At 40.0% G+C, this 14,713-nt stretch overlaps 1 long non-coding RNA gene and 1 pseudogene across 1 annotated transcript; one reads left to right on the plus strand and one right to left on the minus strand.

The window, feature by feature from the left end:
- Window positions 1-2,187: 2,187 nt before the first annotated feature.
- Window positions 2,188-5,994, plus strand: LOC129347307 (putative nuclease HARBI1; annotated as a pseudogene).
- Window positions 5,995-6,047: 53 nt separating this feature from the next.
- On the minus strand, window positions 6,048-6,729 carry LOC129350969 (uncharacterized). The gene is made up of 3 exons (XR_008604570.1): window positions 6,656-6,729; window positions 6,522-6,584; window positions 6,048-6,411 (listed from the first exon to the last, which is right to left on the minus strand). It is a non-coding gene; the product is annotated as an uncharacterized LOC129350969 (long non-coding RNA).
- Window positions 6,730-14,713: the final 7,984 nt, after the last annotated feature.

The following is a 14,713-nucleotide window of genomic DNA, read 5'->3' on the forward strand; positions in this document are numbered from 1 at the left end:
TATCATAATAACATTTTAAACAATTTGGCCACGTGGGGGTTAGTGTCATCATATGTGTCACATGCAAGATACACTATATTGCCAAAAGTATTCGCTCACCGACCCAAATAATCAGAATCAGGTGTTCCAATCACTTCCATGGCCACAGGTGTATAAAATGAAGCACCTAGGCATGCAGACTGCTTTTACAAACATTTGTGAAAGAATGGGTCGCTCTCAGGAGCTCAGTGAATTCCAGCATGGAACTGTGATAGGATGCCACCTGTGCAACAAATCCAGTCGTGACATTTCCTCGCTCCTAATTATTCCACAGTCAACTGTCAGCTGTATTATAAGAAAGTGGAAGTGTGTGGGAACGACAGCAACTCAGCCACGAAGTGGTAGACCACGTAAACTGACGGAGTGGGGTCAGCGGATGCTGAGGTGCATAGTGCCAAGAGGTCACCAACTTTCTGCAGTCAATCGCTACAGACCTTCAAATTTCACGTGGCCTTCAGATTAGCTCAAGAACAGTGCTTCAGCAGAGAGCTTCATGGAATGGGTTTCCATGGCCGAGCAGCTGCATCCAAGCCATACATCACCAAGTGCAATGCAAAGTGTGGGATGCAGTGGTGTAAAGCAGCCACCACTGGACTCTAGAGCAGTGGAGACGCCTTCTCTGGAGTGACCAATCACGCTTCTCCATCTGGCAATCTGATGGACGAGTCTGGAATTGGCGGTTGCCAGGAGAACCATACTTGTCAGACTGCATTGTGCCAAGTATAAAGTTTGATGGAGGGGGGATTATGGTGTGGGGTTGTTTTTCAGGAGCTGGGCTTGGCCCCTTAGTTCCAGTGAAAGGAACTCTGAATGCTTCAGCATACCAAGACATTTTGGACAATTCCATGCTCCCAACTTTGTGGGAACAATTTGGAGCTGGTCCCTTCCTCTTCCAACATGACTGTGCACCAGTGCACAAAGCAAGGTCCATAAAGACATGGATGACAGAGTCTGGTGTGGATGAACTTGACTGGCCTGCACAGAATCCTGACCTCAACCTGATAGAACACCTTTGGGATGAATTAGAGTGGAGACTAGAGCCAAGCCTTCTGGTCCAACATCAGTGTGTGACCTCACAAATGCAGTTCTGGAAGAATGGTCAAAAATTCCCATAAACACACTCCTAAACCTTGTGGACAGCCTTCCCAGAAGAGCTGAAGCTGTTATAGCTGCAAAGGGTGGACAAACGTCATATTGAACCCTATGGATTAGGAATGGGATGTCACTTACGTTCATATGTGAGTCAAGGCAGGTGAGCAAATACTTTTGGCAATATAGTGTATGTGCAATGATGATGACTCCGCAAAGATAGATTTATACATAGATGAATAGATGGATTGAAATAGTATTTTGATTATATTTCATACTTTTGAAAAAAACATTTATTCATTTTGGTTGTGAAAACATTTGTACTTTTACGAAATATCGCTCATTTAATAAATAGATCTATGTGAAATTACGAAACCAATACTCTCTGTTGTCACCAATTGTATCTGATTTTAGAAATATATGTACTGTATTTATTTTAAATGTAACAGCAAAGTTTTTAGTATTATTTATTAAATAAATAAAAAGAAAATATTGGTCAACTACAACAAACATTCAAATATATTATACATGTAAAAAAATCTATTTACATTTTAAAAAATGAAATTCTATCTTTAACCACAGTTTTTTTTCCACTGGTGTTTAATATTGTTTTACATTCAACATGTAAATCAGTCCTTTTTTGTAGTTTTATTGGGAATTTTGTGCATTTCAAAAACTAGGAAAACAATCTGTGAAAATCAAAAATTCTATAAAATAACAAATGTTTTTTTGGTTGTTTGTTTTGTAGTGTGTGAAAGTAAGATGTCAAGAAATGAACGTGCAGAAATGGATCCATAAATTCAACACCAAGATTTAAAGGGGTTTTATTGTCATATGCAGCAATAAGCAAGTTATCAGTGCAATGAAATTCTGTGTACCTTGTGTAGTAAAAGAGACTGATTACTGACATCTACTCATACATACTGAGATGACAAATATTAAATGTATATAGAACACTGCAAAAAAAGAGCACGAACTTAAAAAAAAATTGCCAAAAAGTCTGTCAAAATGTTTACACACCGTAGTGCAAAGTTTGCATTGAGCCTTTTGTTAGGTGACATGGGGAGGGGACGGGGCAGTGGCATGAAAGTGTTGAGTCAGTCTTATGGTCTGCTGGGGTTAGAAACTGTCCTTGAAACTAAAGATTCTGTATTGTAGCATCAGCCAGATGGGAGCAGTGTGAAGAGGTGGTGCTGTGAGTGGGTGTGGTCCCTGATCAAGTTTTTGGTCCTTCTGAGCGCTCTGTGCTGATAGGCATACTGTAGAGATGGGGGGCGGGGGGCAGCATTAGAATATGTTGGATATTTACCAACCTGACAGCTTGAACAGTTCACCAGTAGATCAATTTTCTGCAACAAATTTGTTGTGGTTTCAGTAATCCCATAGTAACTCATACCCTAAGCAGTCACAATGATTTGAAGACTAATGTAATAGTAAGGATTTTCAGATAGGAAAGAAGAAGACTGAGAACTGCCAGTGGATCAATAGACCAGCAGCAGCTGCAGTATGGAATATGTGATGTCTTAGGAAACTCATTGCAAATAAGTGAAATTAAATGTATTTAGATGTTTGCCATTTTTAAGCACCTATACACTTACCCGTATAAACACTGATATACTGTACAGTATTTATTCAAATTCATTGCAACTTTATTGTACACTTATTGCTGAAATAAGAGGAAATTTCTGGTGTGTGTGTGTGTGTGTGTGTGTGTGTGTGTGTGTGTGTGTGTGTGTGTGTGTGTGTGTGTGTGTGTGTGTGTGTGTGTATATGTGTGTGTGTGTGTGTGTGTGTTTGTGTGTGTGTGTGTGTGTGTGTGTGTGTGTGTGTGCGCGTGTGCGTGTGTGTGTATTCAATCATATATGCACTCCATATATACTCTACAATCACACCTTAGTATTATATTTAACCCTCTTGTTATGTTAAATAGTTTTTTAACAAAACATTTATCAACAATTACTTCAAATTATGTCAAATTGACCCATTTTTAAAGCGAAAAAAATCTTTTAAAAAAATGTTAAAAGCATTTTTTCAGAATGAGACTCCTTTCGCTTGACTTAATAAACGTAAACAACATACAAAATGGTTCACTTCACATATTGGCAACCCTGACCAGAAGATGTGTTTTGTGTTAATTTATTAACATCACTCCATAAAAACAAAAAAGTCCCAAATGTAAAATAACATTTTGAAAAAAACAATGTCATGTAAAACTATTTCATTTTATATGTAGGTCTGTCCAGTGTACATTAAAAAGAATTTAACATTTTTTTAAATGAAAAATGAGTGAATTATCCTCATTGAACAATTATTGTGAGAGGTACAGAACACCATTGCACTAAATATAGACGAAAATGTTTTGTAATGCAATTAATAATGAGATATAAGCAAGGTTTGTTGAGATTCTTTTGGTTTCTGACATTTTTGGATAATTAAACATGCCTGTGAAAATTATTGTTGTTCCTGACAAACAAAGCTAACCGGAGGTTTAAATAGCATTTAACTCCCTGCACTCTGAAAAATAAAAATGGAAAAAAACATCACTTTTATATGCATTATTTGTCTAATACCACAATTTTGAATTAAACGACATCAAGATAATTTCCAGTTAATATGCTGTTTGTGGTTAGCCCAACCCACCAGAGCCCAATCTGTTACTTGTCGACATTCTTCAAACCCACTAATTTAGTGAGAGAAAATCCACTGATAAGCTTTAATAATAATAAATTGTATTCTTTAAACATCTAACCTTTTAAAAGTGCATCATAAACGGTCTCCTTTGTTACAAGTCCTCTGTGCCGCTAGCTGTCAACCTCTAGGAACTACTTAGACCCTCCACAGTCCATTAGAGTGAACAGAGAAGTTGCAACTCTCTTTCAAGGGCTCTGATACAACGTTGGTCACTTGTGCATTGTTAGCTCAGAATCATGTCAAATGACATCTAGGTTGCGGGCCTCTGACAAGTCTGTGGATTAATTCAGTGGTTAACAATCTGTCACCTGTTAAACAATTAAGAACATTTTGTGCACTGCGTAATCCATGTCTGACCAGAACAATGGGAATGTAATTTTTACCTTTAACTGTCAGCAAGAAAAAAGATGTTTTGCATGCTGCCTGTATATTCTTGTTGAAAGTGCATTAACCAGAACAGAATGTTGTTATGGTCCCTGGTAGCTTTGCACTTACTTCTTGCATCATATGTGTGACCTGGGGTCCATTTCACAAAGCAAGGGGTCCGTTTCATGAAGCAGGTTTAGTGAAAACTCTGAGTTTGTTAACCCTGAAATGAGGAAAACTCTGATCTCCGTTTCACAAAGGGAGGTAACTCAAACCCGAGACAGAGGGGTAACTCTAGCCTGTTTCACAAAGAGGGGTAACTTAAACTCTCGGTCAGTTACCGTAGTAACAGACTCTCTGACTCTAACCTGGTCGGGACCAGGTTTTTCTCAGTAAACCTCGAGTTTCTCTCAGTCTCCGCCCTCTTTCAGCCACACACACTATTTGATTTCCTCACTCATTCAGTCAGCTGGCGAGTTTTGGCGTAGTCTAGTTCTGCCATGTGTCAAAATATCATGTCCTTTTATGAACGATCCAGTAGATGAAGGAGCAGCATTACTGCGCAGAGAATTAAATATTCGTTGGGAGATCGTTTTCAGACCGCGCATAGATGTTTTGGCATTTCCGGACAGTTATCTTTTTCAGTGGTACTGTTTCCCGTCACAGTCCATAATCTACATCCACAACCTAATCCGTCCTTACATTTGCAACATTACCAACCACAGTCATGCTCTCACATCCCAGCAGATATTGTGTGTTGCGCTGTGGTTCTTTGCAAAGGGAAGTTTTTTATATATTGTCGGAGATACAGAGCACTTCAGTAAGGCAACTGTATGCAGGACGGTGTGTCTGGCCCTGAAACGACTTTTACTCATCTTTGTGGTTTTCCCTGGACATAAACCTGTCAGAGCCATCAAGGAGGAGTTCCACAGGATTGCAGGTGAATGATGTAGAGATCTGTTAAATTAATTTTAAATAATATTCTGTTAATGACATTGTGCTGCAACCTCAGACTGGGATTAGTAATTTTAATTTCTTTTAGGATTTCCCAGTGTGATTGGCTGTATAGATGGCCCACACATCCCCATCAAAGCTCTCAAATATAATGAAGCTGATTATGTGAACAGGAAGTCCATTCACAGTATAAATGTGCAGGTAGGTTAGAGGTAGATTGACTACAGTTCAAAATGTTAAAGACTGCATCATAGTTCAACATCTGTCATTCTCTGCACTGTCAAGATCATATGTGATGCTGCACACATCATTTCCAATGTGGAGGCCAAGTGGCCTGGGTCTGTTCATGACTGGAGGGTTTATCATGAGTCTAACTTGAGCAACAGACTGCAACGTGGTAGGCATCCTAAAGATTTTAACAATATAATTCACTTGTCTCCATCCTTAAATATACTCTAATGTATCCACTATACATTACAGGAGAGTTTGATGGCCTTCTGCTGGGTGACAGGGGTTACCATGCCAATCCAGGCTGATGACCTCATACCCTGATCCTGAACCAGACCCCCAACGGAACTTCAACCGGGCTCACTGCAAGACGAGAGCCCGGGTGGAGATGACCATAGACCTGCTGAAAGCCTGTTTCCAGTGCCTACATCACTTCAGGGTGACTCCTGAGAGGCCTGTGATATTATTGTGGCATGTGTTGTTCTTCATAATATTACCACTATTAGAGGAGAGCAACACTCTGCCCTACAAACTGAAGACCCAGATGATGACCTCATCCACCTGCCAGCTATCCAGGACAGCAGAGCAGTCAGAGACACCATATGCCATAATCACTTCAGAGTTTAAGTCACCATCATCACCACCACAGCAGTGAAATAAACACGTGACACACATTTCATTTGGTCTTCTTTATTTCCTACAAATAAAAGAGCTAGTTTAGTTAATGTTCCAGTAGTTAACATAATTCACCTGTGACCTGCATCCACCTCTAACTTGTGCTCCAGTATTTCAATTTCCAGATCTGCCTTCTTAATCTGGTGGTCCAAGTACTGCATTTCTTCATCTGTTTTTTGGATTTTTCTCAGCAAGTGGATTTGGTATATTTGTTTTACTGGTTACTGGGAATACATAAAGGACATTAAATTATACAGTTGCACATGAATTCCATGGACTGAACCTCTGGTGTTTACTGAACATCCATCTCACTGTGTCAATCTGTGCAGTGGAAGTTGAGGAAGCATCCTGCTGCTGTCCAGCCATGCTCTGTTAAAAAGGATGAGAATGTGCAATACTTTAGTGTAGGCTAAATGCCAGTCTATATTCCACCAGAATGTTAAGAAATGTGAATGGGAAGAGAACTATCAGTAACATACCTCTAGATGCCTTTCTGGATCCCCCTCTGTAAAGGCAGCAGACACAGTTTCATCCTCTTCATCCTAGATGAGTGATATGTTTCAGTAGACTTAAACTACCATTTGGCAAAATCTTTGGAATATTGCCTACTTACAGTTACAAGGTCTGTTGTGGTGTGAAGGGGCTCCACCAGGCAGATAGTACCATCAGAATCTGTTGGGCCAAAAGAAAAACATGCTTTAAAAAAAATAAAAAAATAAAAAAATAAAAAAATAAATAAATATATATATATATATATATATATATATATATATATATATATATATATATATATATATATATATATATATATATATAAAAATAAATAAATAAATAAATATATATATATATATATATATATATATATATATATATATATATATATATATATATGAAAGTCGGAATATATTGAATGAAAGTGTTCAGACTTTCATTCAATATATTCGGATTTTCATTCCATATATTCAGAGTTTCATTCCATATATTCAGACTTTCATTCAATATATTCCGACTTTCATTCCATATATTCAGAATTCTAGATTATATATATATATATATAATTTCCTAAACGGCATGCCATATATATATATATATATATATATATATATATATATATATATATATATATACACGTTATATTGCCAAAAGTATTTGCTCACCTGCCTTGACTCGCATATGAACGTAAGTGACATCCCATTCCTAATCCATAGGGTTCAATATGACATCTGTCCACCCTTTGCAGCTATAACAGCTTCAACTCTTCTGGGAAGGCTGTCCACAAGGTTTAGGAGTGTGTTTATGGGAATTTTTGACCATTCTTCCAGAAGCACATTTGTGAGGTCACACACTGATGTTGGACCAGAAGGTCTGGCTCTCAGTCTCTGCTCTAATTCATCCCAAAGGGGTTCTATCGGGTTGAGGTCAGGATTCTGTGCAGGCCAGTCAAGTTCATCCACACCAGACTCTGTCATCCATGTCTTTATGGACCTTGCTTTGTGCACTGGTGCACAGTCATGTTGGAAGAGGAAGGGACCAGCTCCAAACTGTTCCCACAAAGTTGGGAGCATAGAATTGTCCAAATGTCTTGGTATGCTGAAGCATTCAGAGTTCCTTTCACTGGAACTAAGGGGCAAAGCCCAGCTCCTGAAAAACAACCCCACACCATAATCCCCCCTCCACCAAACTTTACACTTGGCACAATGCAGTCCGACAAGTATCGTTCTCCTGGCAACCGCCAAACCCAGACTCGTCCATCAGATTGCCAGATGGAGAAGTGTGATTCGTCACTCCAGAGAACACGTCTCCACTGCTCTAGAGTCCAGTGGTGGCTGCTTTACACCACTGCATCCCACGCTTTGCATTGCACTTGGTGATGTATGGCTTGGATGCAGCTGCTCGGCCATGGAAACCCATTCCATGAAGCTCTCTGCTGAAGCACTGTTCTTGAGCTAATCTGAAGGCCACATGAAGTTTGAAGGTCTGTAGTGATTGACTCTGCAGAAAGTTGGCGACCTCTCCGCACTATGTGCCTCAGCATCCGCTGACCCCGCTCCGTCAGTTTACGTGGCCTACCACTTGGTGGCTGAGTTGCTGTTGTTCCCACACACTTCCACTTTCTTATAATACAGCTGACAGTTGACTGTGGAATAATTAGGAGCGAGGAAATGTCACGACTGGATTTGTTGCACAGGTGGCATCCTATCACAGTTCACCTGATTCTGTTTATTTGGATAGGTGAGCGAATACCTTTGGCAATATAGTGTATATAAGGAATTAGCTTAAAAACTTGGGTTTATACTACCAATCACTAAATACCTTGTAATTAAAAAGGCATTTTTTGTTAGGAGGAATCGCTAGTTCCCCTAACTTGTTGTTGCTTGTTGGTTGAATATAATTTCATTAGAAGTTGTTTTAACTCAAAAAGATTGATGCAGGACGCCCGGATAGCTCAGCTGGCTGGACAGACGACCCATAAACAGGGGCTATAGTCCCCGATGCAGCGATCATGGGTTCGAATCGAGCTCATGACAATTTACTGCGTGCCATTCCCCCACTCTTCTACCCGTATTTCCTGTCTCTCTCACTGTCCTATGTAATAAAGGCCAAAATGCTATAAAAAAAAGAAAGAAAAAAGAAAGATTGATGCAAACCATTGGGTTAATTTATTTCTTTGTCTTTTGTGAGCCCAAACATAATTTTTTATTTTTTGGAGTCGAGTGGCTACAGAACAACGCTGCTCTTATTAAATCACACACATCCAGACTAATTCGATGCACTAGATTGGAGCGATCAGTGCCGAATGTTTTTTTGGCATACCAAATACTACAATAGTGGAGGTATTAAAACACACACCAGTGGTCCGTTTCACAGACTCTGAGTTTAACCCTGAACTCTGAGTTGATCTACTCTGAGATAGAAAACTCTGAGTTTTCGGTTTCACAACGGCTGATTTGAGTTGGTTAAATCAACTCGGAGTAGTTTCACCCAGAGTTCAGAGCGTGCACCACAACTCTGAAAAGCCAGTATCAATGGAGCGCCGATTCAACGAGTCACCATGGCAACGGGGAAGCGGAGGACTACACCGTTAGAATTGGAACTCTTAATGCACTTATATAGCGATTTTGAACACGTTTTTAGAAAGAAGTGCAACACCTGCAGCTGCAAAAGAGAGGGAGACGGCGTGGGAGAACATTGCTGCCCGGGTCAATGTGTAAGTTGAAATCACAATAATATTACAGGGGAAAACTATTAAGTTATTTCATTTAGGTGCAGTCCTGCAGGGGAGAAGCGCATGTGGTAGCAGCTTAAGATGAAATATAAAAACATTGTTCAAAAAGGTAAGACGTGGCATAATCTCATGGAGGTAACTCATTTTGATCATGTTTTACATTGTAAAGTAGCCTAAATATTAGGTGGCTGACTGTGCAGTTATTTTATCCCACACATAACCTAAATGTCTTCATTCATATCATTTTCTGTTTAATAATTAAGCCTATTTAAACTAACACAGACTTTTACTCAGCCAACAGAAAGAAAGCAGATGCCTGTAAAAAGGGTGGTGGCCCAGCACCGCCACCTATATATATATATATATATATATATATATATATATATATATATATACATATATATATATATATATATATATATATATATATACATATATATATATATATATATATATATATATATATATATATATATATATATATATATATATATATATATATATATATATATATATGGAGCCTATCCCAGCTGACTCAGGTGAAGGCAGGGGACACCCTAGACAGGTCACCAGTCTGTCGCAGGGCCACATACAAAGACAAACAAGCACTCTCACATTCACACCTACGGGCAATTTAGAATAATCAATTAACCTCAGCATATTTTTGGACTGTGGGAGGAAGCCGGAGTACCCGGAGAAAACCCACGCATGCACAGGGAGAACATGCAAACTCCATGCAGAAAGATCCCGGGAAAGCCGGGACGCGAACCAGGGATCTACTCGCTGCAAGGTGAAAGTGCTAACCACTACACCACTGTGCAGCCCTACTGCAAACTCAAAATGCAATTATAGTGATTATATTCAACATTTGAAGACTTTTTGTAAACTCAAGCACTTTCTTTATCTTCTAGAGGGGTCTAATTCTGGGATGGCTACATCATTAGCAGTTAGCCATTAGCAGGACTGTCATAGCTAATGTTAGCTCTGGTGCTAACAGCAACATGTTTTGCATTGAGGTGATACAGTCGGCATGAAGTGCTGCAGTGATCAGAAAACTCTTTGCTGCACAATTTGCACACAGCCACACTTTTATCCAAGCTCCCATCAGGAAGATTTTTAAAAGAAACCTTTCCTCCCAACAAGCTCAATGAGTCTCATCTTCCTTCACTGTTCACCAAACCTCCTAGCGCTGATGTCACTCCTGTGTATCTTCTTCACGGCTGCAGATCATAGACCGTAGTCTGCAGACAGACTTTAGTTTCTTTACCGCCACCTACTGGGCTGATTAAATTAACGTGTTAATTTAATTAAAGCGTTATTCTTTCTGTAATGAATTAACCAAAATTACCACGTTAAAGTCCCAGCCCTAGTAATTATATGTAATGTAGACCGGGATAAGTGCAATAGTGGTTAAGAGAAATGTGCAGTATTGGAATCTTATGTTATAGTGACAAAGGAATAAGTGTTGTATAGCAATGCGCAATAATGATAGAGGGATATGTGCAATAATTACAAAGAGGTATTTGCACTATAATCATGTGTAAATGTTGATTAATTACCTCTTGGTAGCTTGCCTTGGTCCCCCAGCTTTTGCCTGTTGTGTGCACTACATGTTATTGGTTGTTGCTTGTTTTTCTTTTTTGTATGTCTTTGTTTAGTTATGGTCTTATGTTATTTGTAATTTCTTTATTTTTGATCTGCCAATGGGACACGAGATGGATCTCTCGTATTTACATGGAAATGTACATTAATGACATAGTTATTGGATGTCATCAGTCACATCACATCACCGCTGGCTCATGAAAATAAAATCCAGGTTTAACAATAATCCAGTAAATGTAGTTCATTCTACAGGAGCCCTGTGCTGGTTCTTTTTTCTTTTGGTAAACAACTGCTTAAAATACACATCAAAATAGCTAATTTAGGCTTTTTATGTGGACATTAGCACATATAGGGTTAACCACTTTGGGATAACACCACACTTAAAAACTAGCCCCACTTATTTCTGCTGTTATTGTGAATGGTTTAATGTGAATTTAGTCTGCACTGTTAAGGAGCCTTGACTCACCAAAATGAAATTTGCTTGCCAGGTATTTTCCTGCTTCTGAGTTGGCACATTAGTTTCCTCTGTTGGCCTGACCTGCATATTCCTGCTCAGCCCACACACTGGACACTCAGGTAAACTATCCTTCTCACTGATTCACGGTGATCAAACAACCATCAAACATTGTCAGCTTGTGATTCAAATGTATCTAAATCCTGATTGGTGCACAGACAGAAATATGTGATATGTAGCAGAGCTGCTCTCCTGTTTGACTGCACTTGAAGAAAACCTGACACTCTGCTGGGGGATGCAGGTGTGGCATTCTCACGCCAGCTCATCTTACTCACTCAGAAGTACACAACACCAGAACATCCAGTAAAATTAATAATTTACTGGAACCTAATAAGCTCTCTTGACTCCATCTGCTCAGTGTTCTGTAACTAAACTGCTCAGCTGCACAGAGGAGCAACAGAGCACTCCTTATGTGGTACAGAGGTGTTAGCTAATACACTGTGTGGGAGTTAAAACACGTTTGACAGATTGTCTTCTAATTTATGATAATTACTGCCAGGGGAAATCAACTGCTGATGTCTGATATTTGTGAGGAGACTATCACACCTATGCTTAACCACAGAGTTGTAGGTTACATTTGAACTTCAGGAGAGTTAGGTCCAAATTTTGAATTTTCTGGCTTCTGGTAAAAATTTTCTGTATCAATTTGTGCTTTTTCTGCATCAATTTATGAGGGAAATGTCTTCATCTATGCATCAGAAAACAAAATAGTTCAAAATGTGGTGAAACGTTGCAGTAAGACTCTCAGACATTTGGTTTAGCTTTCATATATTAAATTCCTGTAACTTTTGTCATGTAATATTATCCCTTCTAAGACAGAACACATTCAGGCTGCATATCCTTTTATTTGGGGCAGTAAAGTCTTTAAATGTGAATGTGGACCATTTTAATGATGTGTTTCAGCCAGATTTCTGCTCATGTTGATGTTTCGGAGATTAGATTTTTTTCATTTGTCACTGAACTACCAGAAGACACAAAACAACCACACTACAAAGATATCTCATTAGATCAGATTTTTATTTATTTATTTTATTTATTTGCCATTCGACTACAAAGAGATACAAAACCGTCACAAAGAGACACAAAACAACTACAAAGTGTCATGGGGTCAGGGGTTTGAACCCAGAGTGCAAACACTCAGTCAGAGGTTAGAACAAAAGCATTTGTCACAAAGCGGATCAACTCCCTAAACTAAATTAAACAGCCCTGACTGTACTTCACATTATCAAGGAACTGAGGGAGAGGGGTCTGGCAGGCTCAGGTAACTGGTGGTCCTGAGGCGCTGCTGGACCTTCCACGGGGATCGGCGGCAACTGGATGTGCCGCAGAGGTCGGGGGAGAAAGCCGGGAAGGGAACCAACAGCAGAGGTAAGCAAGAAGACTGGCAGAACAGACAGGCTGCCAACGGACCGGTTGGTCCAGTGGAGAGCTAAAGAGGAAGGGACAAGGAAACCAAGGTAAGCATGGTGGCTGAAACAAATGATCATAAAGTTATGAACGCTACTCACGACACGGCGTAGCGGACGCTACGATCTGGCGGCGAGGGAAAGAGCCCGGCTTTAGCAGGAGCTAATGGGTGATCAGCTGCAGCTGCACAGCCGTGTCCCATAATTTAATAATGCAGATACGACCAGAGGTGTAGCAAGGATGGGGGAGGTACCAGGAGATTGAACCACTGACAGACTGGAGGGACAGAAGGAGTGAGGGGAGGACTAGAGCAGGACAGAAGCTGATCAGGGAGAAGAGACACAGGGAAGGAGCAGAGAAAGGGAGGAGAGGGAGAAAGGAAAGAAGGAAAGAAGCAAGGAGGAGAGGAGGGGGGAGAGACAGAGACAGAGCCAGAGATAGCAGGAGAAGATAGCAGGAAGAGGAGCCAGGCCAGGCTGTGACACAAAGGGACACAAAACAATCACACCACAAAGAGCTCTCATTAGATAAAAATTTTTTTGGCGTTCGACTACAAAGAGACACAAAACCACCACAAAGAGACACAAAACAGCTACAAAGAGATACAAAACAACCACAAAGAGAAACAAAACAACTACAAAGAGATACAAAACAACTACAGAGACTCTGAACAGCACTTGTTTGTGTTTCTGCTGCAGATGAATTCATGCACATACAGTATGGCAGTGAAATGTAGTGATTGTCCACCAGGCTTTATGCATACAAAATGTTAAAATAGGTAAAAATATTAAATTACAAAAGAAAAATACAAATACAAAAAACCCCCGAGTAGGTAAAACTACAATATACAAGAAATTAAAACAGGTAAAATGGTAATATTTATGGAATATACGCAGTGCAAAAGGTAGTGGATGCGCAAAAGTGAGGATGTACATGTTCATACAACATTGACTGAAATAACCGGAGAACAAGGTATCTAAATAATTTTATAAAACAGAAGCAACTGTTCTCAAAGTAAACTAAAATAAAACATGACTTACTGCAGTGGTTCATAGCTTCCTAAATTTTGTGGCGTACCTGTGTGTGAACCACAGCCGGAGGGAGACTGCCTGTTCCTGGCTGCTGCAGCGTACAGTCTGCAGATCGGTCCACTGTGTCCACCAGTCTGTAGCCAGCAGGTCGATGGCAGACTTGTAAGTTTGCCGGTCCAAGAGCAGTGGCTCCTGGAGATGTAACAGATTCTCCAGGCTGGCTACAACCTGGAGAATCTGTGGGTGGGCAGGCATGGGTGCTGGGCTGCTCTGGGCTCTCTGGGTTCTGGTATGGCCGGAGTGGTTTGGGAGCATGTCATATTGGCCCTTATATTAAACACAGATAGTTGTTTTTCAGGCTGTCACTTTACAGGATATAGCAGCTGGCTACAGATTGATATCAATGATTAATCCTAAGGTGTGCATTAAATGTTTTCAGAAGCACATTTTTGTGAACCGTTTTCATCATATAAGCAAAAGTTTCCAAATGAGCCACAAACTTGGTCCACTTAAAATCCAGATGCATGCAGAGTCCCTGAGAGAAGAACTTATCCAATCAGGTACAGGGAGTGTTTGTGCAGCTGTAGCAAGCCTCTGTTGGAGAAAAGCACCTGTCAATCTTTTTTCCACGACACTGCCTCCACACACAGCATCCAATGCAATAAAGAGGTGTGACCCTTCACATCTAACAACACAGCACTCCCCACCACCATCATCTACACACCAAATGAGGGAATATGTTTTGGAGGAGTGGTGTTCATCCTTCCAGTAGAGTTTTCAGAGACTTGGAGAATCGATGCCAAGGAGCAGTTCTGGTGGCACATGGTGGCCCAACGCCTTACTAAGACTAATTATGTTGGTTTTTCTTTCAATTTGTCACCTGTCTGTACA

Source organism: Amphiprion ocellaris, chromosome 17 (assembly GCF_022539595.1).
Source record: "Amphiprion ocellaris isolate individual 3 ecotype Okinawa chromosome 17, ASM2253959v1, whole genome shotgun sequence".
NCBI lineage: Eukaryota > Metazoa > Chordata > Actinopteri > Pomacentridae > Amphiprion > Amphiprion ocellaris.